Below are 11382 nucleotides of genomic sequence, written 5' to 3' on the forward strand. Positions count from 1 at the left end.
ACATCGTCATCGTCATCACTGATGACGTCACCGGCATCCGCATCGTCATCGTCATCATCACTGATGACGTCACCGGCATCCACATCGTCATCGTCATCATCACTGATGACGTCACCAGCATCCACATCGTCATCGTCATCATCACGGATGACGTCACCGGCATCCGCATCGTCATCGTCATCATCACTGCTGACGTCACCGGCATCCACATCGTCATCGTCATCATCACTGATGACGTCACCGGCATCCACATCGTCATCGTCATCATCACTGATGACGTCACCGGCATCCACATCGTCATCGTCATCATCACTGATGACGTCACCGACATCCGCATTGTCATCGTCATCATCACTGATGACGTCATCAGTGACGTCACTGATGTCGTCACCGGCATCCGCATCGTCATCGTCATCATCACTGATGACGTCATCAGCGACGTCACTGATGACGTCACCGACATTCGCATCGTCATCGTCATCATCACTGGTGAAGTCATCAGTGACGTCACTAATGACGTCATCGGTACCCGCATTGTCATCGTCACTGATGACGTCATCAGTGACGTCAGTGATGACATCATCGGCATTGGGGGTCACGTGACCCCCAAGGTAACGTGACCCCCCCCTGGTTAGTTTAACCCCCCCCCCAGTGCCCTTCCCTCCTCCTCCTCAAGAGCTGCGCTCTAATTCGGCGTTACAGGGAGTTGTAAGCGGCTTTCATTTTTTTTAGACACAACAACCCAATATAATCAAAGTCGTGGATCATGGAAAGCACACACTCAATATTTAAAATAGAAAATAAACTTGATACCCATTTCTTGTGGCTTCTAAAAGCCGCAAGTGTGTTGATTGATGAAAAAAACTATGCGAGCAGCTATAGACCAAGTCTCGAAAGTAATTTTGTTTTGTTTTTCTGCGTGATGAACAAGACAAGCGCGGATGGCGACCCGTGCTCGTCTTGTTGACGAAACGCGGCAGTGCATGCCAGCGAAACGTCGCTGTACGTAAAGTATAAAACGTGAGTAAATGACCGTGTCATCTACGTAATGGGACGCCGAATCTTCCAGGCCAAAAGGCTTTTATTGCTGAATCGTCAAACAAATATTATAATGAAATTAATGGCCAAAGTCCATTAACCGCAGAAACATGCCGTCACTGCACCACCAATGATGCCTGAGCTCATACAGGGAAGTAATTACGGAGTAGTATGCATTACAAAATAAATTAATTGCTTCTTGTGCACTCGTAATATCAACTCTTATCGGAACTCCCAATATGCATTTTACAAACTACAAGCCCGAGAAACGATTTTTTTTTCCTGCCAAATTCTGAGGGGTTGCCACTTTATCAGAGACTGCGCTAGCTTTACCGGCGCAATAAACGCAAAAAAAAAAAAAAGTAAAAAAAAAAATTGATTACGGGCTCGAAATGTATAGATGGGTGACTGTCAGATCATGCAATGATGGTTCGGGTCATAATTTAGATATTTTTATTAAAAGTATATATGAAAGCCATGTTCCTGAGAGGAACATTCTGCTGTATATGAACGCCGTGATGTTTGTTTTCACTGAGATATAAAATAGAGAAGCTCGAGGCGTGGAAATAGAGATTTCACGATGCTAATTTGCACAGTCGTCATTTTCTCATCGAAACTTTCACGTCATCACAACTTTTTGAATAAATCTCACAAAATATATACAACACATTCACAAAACATTAATATATTAATAAAATATTCCTATGCAAGCAAAAAAAATCAAACATGGCATAAAAATGCGTTTAGGAGACATATTCAATTTTTTTTGCAAATAAACCATCTTTCATAATAATTCACCAAACATATTTAAATGCGCGTCTTTAAATATTCTTCACGAATATATAAAACTTTTATGCTCACCCTTAATTGTATTTTTGTTATTAACGCGGAAATGCAGCTGATTTCTCAAAATCTGGCAAGATTCGGCGTCGATATCTAAAAAAGTCTCCATGTTCTTTTTTCTTTTTTTTTTTTTTACTCCCCTTGGCACTTTGCAGTTACTTGAGCTAACCTGTGATGGCAAAGCATTGAGTAACATATGACCTCCGAGCGGGAAAAGCTACGACAAACCTTCACTCGGAGCGAGCCGACGTCTTCGTCATAGCGGCTTTGCCGCACAGCTCCAAACATTTTGAGCGTTAATTATGGCATACGCGTGTTATATTTTTAATTCCTTTTTTTTTTTTTCAAAAGGGGTCAGTATAACTGACGCAAAAATGGATTTTGAGCTGGAATACCATTAATTAGCTTACAATTCACAAAAATAAAACGGCCCAACCCTGAAAATTCGCTAACTATGCATACATAAGCTTAAAACTCTCAGTTGCGCAAGTGGCCATGTGATCATCCGGCTTTTTCAACGGCACTCGACAAAGTGCGGTTGGAAAAGCTACAGACTCCACGGACAGTGAACAAATCTGACCTTTTATGCCAGCATCGCTACAAGTACCCCAAAAATGAGATTGCATCTCCTCACAACGTGAGTACATCAAACTCTTCTTTCGGGACTCTGATGAAATACTGGCTAAAGTGAGTCAAGACTTGTGTACTGCTAGTCCGTCGGTAACCTTATTGAAACCATGTAAAGCCATCAAAAAGGCGCGAAGCGTATTTGAAGAAGAAACAAGCCCAAGTGAGTTCTTCGATTAGAAGAAAGCTGTCAAGCGTTTATGACGTGAAAACCGACGAAGTCAGTTGCAAGCACTGCACGGAACGGTTTGACGCGTTCTGCAAAGCGCTGAAGGCATGCAGTTCCCACCAGGAACGCAAGCGATTGTACACGCTTCTGCCACCAAGTATCCCGAAGAAAGAAATATTGCGACCGGTGCTGGAAGCGACTGCCAACATGATTGATCAAGCAAGAAAGCTGAAGCGTAAAGGTAGTGTATGGGCAACCCCTGATCCCTACATGGGGAAAAAGGCGAATGCCGAAGACGTGACGGTTGCACTTGAGTACTACACACGCGACGACCTCGCATGCTCTGTTCTAAGCCCCAACAAAAAGGACGTCGTTAAAGCCATGATCAGCAACAACAAGACCGAAGTCGTAAAAAGGTTTATGACCCGCTCTATTAAGGAAGCTTACCAGCTGTTTAGGAAGGACCATCCCCATAGAGAACTAGGCATCTCCAAATTTTATTCCCTACGACCCAAATGAGTAAAAAAGAGCACCGAGCACGAGGTGTGCGCATGCATATATTGCGTCAATTTTCAGTTGCTTTTAACGGCAACGGCAATAGCAAATGCCTCAAAGAAGACATTTACAGAAGAAAACCTCAAGCGCATCTACCTCTGCAGCGCTCCACAAAACGATTGCTTCCTGCGCCGTAGTGAAAAGTGTCCAAAAATGCAGAGCATCTTGCTGCAGTTGTTCCATCTCGGCGAAGACGAAGAGATCGGTTTCGCGTTATGGGACGCCGGCGAACTCGTCAAAAAAGTTATGGACACTTCCGCCTTCCTGCGGGAATCGGAGCCATAGCCTGATATGTGACAGAAAAACCGCCTTACCACCTAAAGCAGTGATGTTCTACTTCGATTTTGCGGAAAATTGGACAGTGTTCTTCCCAACCGAACTGCAAAATTTTCATTGAAAAAAAAAAAAAAACTAAAGTGTCTCTCTTTACGCGTGTGGTTACGTTTACGCAAGGCACGCAAAGCTTTGCCGTTGTCAGCGATGACACGACACATGACAGAGCTCACTCTCTTCTAGCCATAGAGGTCGTAGAAGAGTATGTTGATGAACATTGCCCAGTCTTTTCTGAAATAATTTTTGTATCAGCTTGAGCGAGGGCGCATTAAGTGTCTCGGAAGCCGTACTCTTCGGGAAGATGGATCTTTTCAGTCACTGGACGCGGAAAAAGCGCTTGTGATGGAGTAGATGGTGTTCTTAAACACCACGCAACGCTCACAAACTTGAGATCTTCGCTCAACTCAACGATCAGTGTCACCGCTAAAGACTTTGTGGAACTGCTACGCGAAAAAGTAACAAATGTGTGCATGTTCCACCTGTCTGCGGAAAGGCTTTGAGAGTTTCGTGCGCTGAAGCAAGCAGAGTGGGCCACCGTAAAATCTGGGAGAGGAATCCAGGCATCTTATCTGTGGAAGTCATCAAATTCTGAGAGGCTGGATGTATACATAGCCACTTGCGCAACTGAGAATTTTAAGCTTATGTACGCATAGTTAGCGAATTTCCAGAGTGGGGCAGTTTTGTTTTTGTGAATTGTAAACTAATTAATGGTATTCCAGCTCAAAGTCCCCTTTCACGTCAGTTATACTCACCCCTTTCGCAAAAAGAAAAAAAAAAAAAGAATTTGAAAAATATAAAATGCATGCCATTTAACTGACGCTCAAAATGTTTGGTGCTGTGCGGCAAAGCCGCCGTGATGAAGACGTCGGCTCGCTCCAAGTGAAGGTTTGTCGTAGCCTTCCCCGTTTGGAGGTCATATGTTACTTAATGTTTTGCCATCACAAATTAGTTCAAGTCACTGCAAAGTGCAAGGGGAGTTTAAAAAAAATGAAAGATGGAGTTTTTTAAATATCGACGCCCAATCTTGCCACGTTTTGAGAAATCAGCTGCATTTCTGCGTTAATAACAAAAAAAGACAATTAAGGGTGGGCATACAATTTTTTATATATTCGTAAAGAATATTTAAAGACGCGCATTTTAATATGTTTGGTGAATTATTATAAAAATGGTTTACTTGCAAAAAAAAAAAAGAATTGGGAATATGTCTCCAAAACGCGTTTTCATGCCATGTTTGATTTTTCTTTTATTTTTTTATAAAAATATTTTCTTGATATATTTTTAATGTAAAATGTATTTAAAAAGTTATGATGACGTGAAAGCTTCGATGAAAAAATGACGACTGTGCAAACTAGCATCGTGAAAACTTCTCAATTTCCATGCCTCGAGCTTCTCTATTTTATATCTCAGCTAAAAAAAATTGTTACGGCGTTCATATATAGCTGAATGTTCCTCCCAAGAGCATGGCTTTTGTATATATTTTTAACAAAAATATCAAAAAATATGACCCGGACCATCATTGCACGAACTGACGTGGAATCACCCAGCTACGTTTAATCTCGATAACTGTGTTTATATTTGCCCCTATGTAAAACGGTGGTTCACCTGCGCTTTCCACCCCTCAGTGTAACACGGAAACAGCCGCTCTGGACTCTGGTGCAATGACTTTTTGAACCGGTGGCCCGCAGGTGCTTTGATCCTGTTTGATAGGCTTCCTATGAGGGTGGAAAACCATTATGGTTTTGTTTTAAAAATAAAACGAATCAAAATGTATTTTATTCCAATAAGATTCATTTGATTTAAATCGCTGTAGCGAGGAAATGGTTTCTCTTTGTCAATAGATGCATGTTTTTGTATACATCGCATGTTGATTGATAAATCCGTCCAATCACTGATAGCAATGCGGAAAAAAAATGATTATACTGTGAATCGTTAAACACATTTTCTTGATGTTTACAAATTGATTTTTTAGTTAGCTAGAAAGCTTTCTTTGCTTTTTCTTTCGCTTTCTGCTTGCTTGTAATAAAACATTACTTTTTTTTTTTTTTTTTTTAGCTTAATGTTACGAATTTCTCAGAACAGCGCCGCTTTCTGCTCGTCTTGAGCCTGATATAAATCTTTCTTGCTTGGTAATTTTTTTTATTTTTTTTTATTTTACTATTTAGCACATTGTAAATAAAACTATTTCGGGATTCTTTTTTCGGGAATGGTTTGCTTTACATCATTATAGTAAAACTTGTCCGATTTAAATCAAGATTCAAATCAGGCTGAAGAAGCACAAAACCTTTATTCTTTATTCAGGTAGCTCCTGCAGCGCCGTTAGGCATTATTGCAGGGGGCGAACAACATAGAAAAAAACATTTCTGCATTTGCGGCACAAACAGTTTCAACACTTAAATTGTTCCAATCCCTAATGGTCCTAACAAAGAAAGAATTTTTGCACAGTTCCGTCCTGGTGGAATATTCGCGTATTTTGTGGATATGATCTTTACGTTGGGAAATATAGTAAGGGGGTAGAAGGTAATGAAAACCGTTAATACCAGTGTGTTTATTATAAATGCTATATAGAAATTTTAAGCGCAAATTTTTCCGCCTGGATGTCAGCAAATCCCAGCCTAATGTACTCTTCATGTCCGTGACGCTCGAAAAGCGGTCGTACAGCCCCAGGACGAAGCGTGCCGCACGATTTTGGATCCTCTCTAAAGCGTCTATGTGATTTTGCTGAGCAGGATCCCACACAGTGCAAGCATAATCTGTAAGAGGTCGAACGTAGGTAAGGTATGCAAGTTCTTTTATTTTTTGTGTAGACCTTTTTAGATTACGCTGGATAAAACCGAGTGCCCGTCCCGCCCTCATGACGACATCGTCAATTTGCGCATTCCACTTGCAGTCTGCTAATAAGGTCACCCCCAGGTACTTTACTTTACCGTCACTTTTTAGTGGTTCATTATTTAAATAATACTGAGTGTGAAGTTTATTTTTTTTTTGCGGGTGAAGGTACGATGTACACATTTGCTGACGTTTAACTGCAATTTTGATAGACTGCACCAGAGTTCAATTTGATCCAAATCAGCCTGCAGTTGTGTGGAATCCTCATTGTTTTTTATACATCTATATACAACACAATCGTCAGCAAACAATCTTAGCTGAGAGGTCACGCCAATGTGAATATCATTTATAAATATTAAGAACAGCAAAGGTCCAAGTACCGACCCCTGTGGCACGCCAGAGGTAACTTCAACAAAATCTGATGTTTCACCATCTAGAACCGTACATTGCCGACGCGAACACAAATATGCCTGTATCCAATTATGTACCGAAGTATCTAGATTCAAAAGTGCCAATTTTTGGATTAAGAGGGAATGCGATACTGTATCAAACGCTTTTCTAAAATCGAGAAACACACAATCAATTTGTTCACCCCTATCAACGGTAGTAACAAGATCATGATAAAATTCAGTGAGTTGTGTAGTACAAGAATAACCCTTTCTAAATCCATGTTGATAATCAATAAAAAAGTTCTGAAACGTGAGATGTTGCATTATCTGGGAATATAAAATGTGCTCAAACAACTTGCAGCAAACCGACGTTAAGGAGATCGGCCTGTAATTCGTGACATCATTTTTGGGACCTTTCTTATGTATAGGAGTAACATTAGCTAATTTCCAGTCCCCTGGCAAAGCTCCATTAAGTAATGACTTGTTAAATATTATGAAAAGGTAAGGCGCTATTGCGTCTGCACAACTCTTTAGAACCCGAGGGGAAATTTTATCAGGGCCCATCGCTTTGGTTTCATCGATATGTTCCAAAAGATTAAATACACCTTCCATACTTATTTCTACGGGTTCAAGAAAAAAGCAAGTTTTGCGCATTGTTCATACGCGGTGCGAAATAGTTCTTATGAGATTTGGTTATCGCAGGAAAAAGCAATGCTTTTGGCGTTTGAAACGTGAACGTCTGGATAAGATAACATATATATAATCTAACATTCACCTACATATCTCTTAATTATCCCCATAAAGGGGGAAATTAGTAATGGTCCGCGTGGCGCCGGACCTTTTTTACTGTGGTTCTTGAGGTGAAAACGGGTATAGAAGAGGTTGTTTATTCCGTCCCATTATCGTGTGGGCGTCACTATGTGGGCCAAACGGGCCGCTGCCTGAATGAACGGCACCGATACAACGTAGATAGGGTCGTATCAGGCAGAGCATCTCGGTGTGCACTGCCGAGATTGTGGCTGCACTCCACGTTTTGCTAACCGTGCTGTCTTAAACAAACAAAAACAACAACAAAAAAAAAAATCACGCGAGAAATATTTGAGGTCTAAGGAATTGGTAGACTGGGGCTGCAGTGTGTGGGCGCAATCTGTGTATTTTTATCTGCTAAAGAATTGCTGTTCCTGAATGATGCTCCTGAGTAATGTCACAATTTTAGCCTTTTAGCAATGTGTAGCTGTATATTTTTCTTAACTTGGTTTTTGTTGGCACCGGTATATTCACCTTTTCCGTTTAGCCTCGCACCCAGCCGCGTTGTCCCCCTATCCAGTATGCCTTCCGAACAAAAAGCAAGAGATTACAACCCCGAACAAGTAAAATAGTATAGTATAGAACGACTGACGGTTGCGATTAAAATGTTAACACGTTCTACTGTCGAGGCGAGAACAAAGCGATGTTTTCACGCATTCCGGAAGTTCCAGAATTGAAACTGGCGGCGCCCACGTAGAAAAGGGGCATATATTGAGTGACAACGAAAATAAAGTCCAGTTGTAAGTAGCGCTGCGCCTGTGTCTTCCTTTCCGTCCGTTGTCCTGTTGCGCTCTTTAACCATTTGAAATCAGGATTTATATTGACTTAAATCATCTTGATTTTCATTCTCTACTCTGCTTCCTATTAAACGATAGTTTAATATAAAAAAAAAAAATCGTCACCGCGTCATTAGTACTAATGAAGTTTGACCAAATATATATTAGTTCTGTTTGTTGATTCTCAGAGCGTTCTTGTAGCAATTTTGTCCTTAACAGACAGCAAGAACCCTCTTGTGCAACGTCTTCGGGTTCGGTTAAATCAAGCGCTTCAACAAGGACACCTGATTAAATTCTGCTGGGTCCCAAGCCACGTGGGTATTCCTGGCAATGAGAAAGCAGACTTGCTTGCTGCCTCTGCAAAGGAATGCCCAAAACTGCCCTTTGGCCTGCCACACCAAGACCTGAAACTGTTCATACAGAAACTGATTATAAAGTCATGGCAGCTGGATTGGGATATGGAAAACGAGAACAAGCTCCACATTATCAAGCCCCTTCTGGCGGTATGGGAGAGCTCTTTTCATAAAGATCGTCACGTTGAAGTTCTTCTTTGCCGTTTAAGAATTGGGCATACCCGTTTGACTCACCTGCACCTGCTCTGCGATGAGGATGTTAAGCTTTGCGACAACTGTGGTAAAGCTGTGACTGTCTTACATATCCTGTGGCATTGTAAATCTTTAAATCAACAGCGCCGATTATGTTTTCCAGAACTTTTCCGAGATCACCTTCCTTTCCATCCCTATTTTCTACTTGGCGACCAACCCTTGGTTCCGTTCAATCGAGTTATAAATTTCCTGCATAAAACTGGCCTTTTACACCAGCTGTAGCCTGCAGTTCTTTTGGATTGCATCTCTAAGCTCCCTATAAAAACCTCTGTTTTGGCGCAATATGGCCTAAGTTGCTCTTGCGCCATTAAACACCCAACAACAACAACATATATATTAGATCGACTGAAAATTTGACGGTGTAAATGATGAAACCATCGCAATTATTTTTGGAAGCCAATATACTTTTCTGGAACCATTACGAATCTTTTCTTGCAACATACAGGATTGTGCGCGCTGATGGGTATCACATTCAAAGATGTATCATCGTTAGTCACGAAGCAACTCATCCAGATTGATACTTTAATTACTTACCTTAGTACACTGATATATATTGCAAATCATATATAGTCAAGTGTGCGAGGTCTAAGCCGTCACAAAAGTGGGTTCTTTGTGACCGCTTGGACCTCGTCTACTTGACTGTTTTGCTGGGTTGACGGTCGTTGGCGTTAGGGTTAGTTGAGGAGTTGTGGGCCGGAGAGCAAGTCGTCTGCATCTTGCACAGGAGTAGCGGTGACGTCAGAACAACGCCGAGCTATGATTGGCTTTGATTGAAAGTATAGTGGGTAGACCCCAGTGCTTAGTGCCTTGAGGTATACCCGCTATTTTGTTTCTATCAGCCAATAAGGGCTTGGCGTTCTGACTGTCGATCATAGCGACCCCTGTGTAAGAAGCAGGGAACTTGCGCTCCGCATATAAAGGAGACGCGTGAAAATAAACTTTTGCGGCTGGTTCTTTTCAGACAGTGTCGCCTCGATTTTGACGTGGAACTACGTCTTTCTCCGCGCTCGGAAGGGGGTGCGAAGTCTGGGAGTCGATGCCACGAAAACTTTGTCACGGAAGTGACGTCACGCACGTCCAATAAATGTGATAATCAGGCAGCGCTAGAAGTGCATCGTCACTCACGACATTCATTGTGCGTGTCCGATAACCGACTGAAGCAATCATTCGCAGCAGAAAAAAAAAAGGATCACGGCGCGTTTACTGGGCGTGAAAAACGGCGACAGCAAACCCCCTAGCGAGTGCCGTGACGTTGCACTCTTGGCTCTGCTCGCCATTCATCTCCATCGGATCGTCGGCTGCGGTTTGACTTGGAGGGAAGCGAATTTAGTTTGCAGAGTAGCGTGTCGGCATCAGTATTCAACAAGTTCCATTTTTATTTTTTTACGTAAAATTACGTTTTTTTTCGTTTTGTTTTTGCGCTTGGAAAGGGTTGCAAAGTTGCGCGAGTCGATATCACGAAAACTTGGTCACATAAGTAACGTCTCTCTCCAGTACAAGTCAGGTGATGTCGGGCCACGTGACGTTAGTTGATGTAACGAGACCTGATGTCACATTAACCATACGCAAATTTTGTTTATCGTCTTAATTTAGCGGGAAAATTGACATCACGCGACCTAGGCACCGGTTATGTTTCCCCGCTAAATTTGGCTCGAAGATTAACGTCACGTGACCTAACGTCGCGTGACTTATAGACCACGTCGTTTTCCCCGCCAAATTTGAGGGGAAACATTATGTCCTGTGACCTGACGTCGCCTGACCACTCCCCAAAGCACAAAACCAAGCAACTTGAAGCGCCCCTTCGAAAACTGTCCGACTCATCACTGCCCTTCTCAAATACGCCCCTTAAAACAGCTGCACTGATGCGTCGCAACTATTCAGAAGAGGGGGGGGGGGGGGGGGGGACGAAGGCGGCCCGTCCCCCGTATTGTTCCAGGGGGGGGGGGGGGGTGCAAGATTATTGATGCCGATAATAATCCCTGGAGAAGGGGAACAAGGGGGACGAAGGACAACCACAAAACTCCAAACGACGCTCGGTGACTGGTGCGCGACCGAAGAAATCCGCGTGGTCCTGGTATCAAACCAGGGACCTCTCCATTACGAGTGGAGCGCTCTGCCAACTGAGCTAACCAGGAGTTAGACGTCACTGGAACATCGTCATTCTTGGCCAGCTCGCTTGCACCTCTACATTTCATTGCATTATCATCATAACCTTAAAAATGCAAGTCGCGTTCAGACTGGTGGCAGCTTGTAAAACCCGTTTGCTCTACTGACGACTCCTGCTTAGCTCAGTTGGTAGAGCGCTCCACTGGAAATGGAGAGGTCCCGGATTCAATACCCGGGGACCAGGCGGATTTTTTTCGGTCGCGCACCAGTCTCCTAGCTGTGTTTGGAGATTCGTGTTTGTCTCTTGT

At 42.7% G+C, this 11382-nt stretch overlaps 1 non-coding gene across 1 annotated transcript; it reads right to left on the bottom strand.

Annotated features, from left to right (window-relative positions):
- Positions 1–11030: 11030 nt before the first annotated feature.
- Positions 11031–11103, bottom strand: Trnat-cgu. Its single transcript has one exon. It is a non-coding gene; the product is annotated as a tRNA-Thr (tRNA).
- Between the last annotated feature and the right edge of the window lie 279 nt (positions 11104–11382).

The sequence above is a fragment of the Ixodes scapularis genome, unplaced genomic scaffold, assembly GCF_016920785.2.
Source record: "Ixodes scapularis isolate PalLabHiFi unplaced genomic scaffold, ASM1692078v2 PGA_scaffold13__105_contigs__length_92229423, whole genome shotgun sequence".
Taxonomy (NCBI): domain Eukaryota; kingdom Metazoa; phylum Arthropoda; class Arachnida; order Ixodida; family Ixodidae; genus Ixodes; species Ixodes scapularis.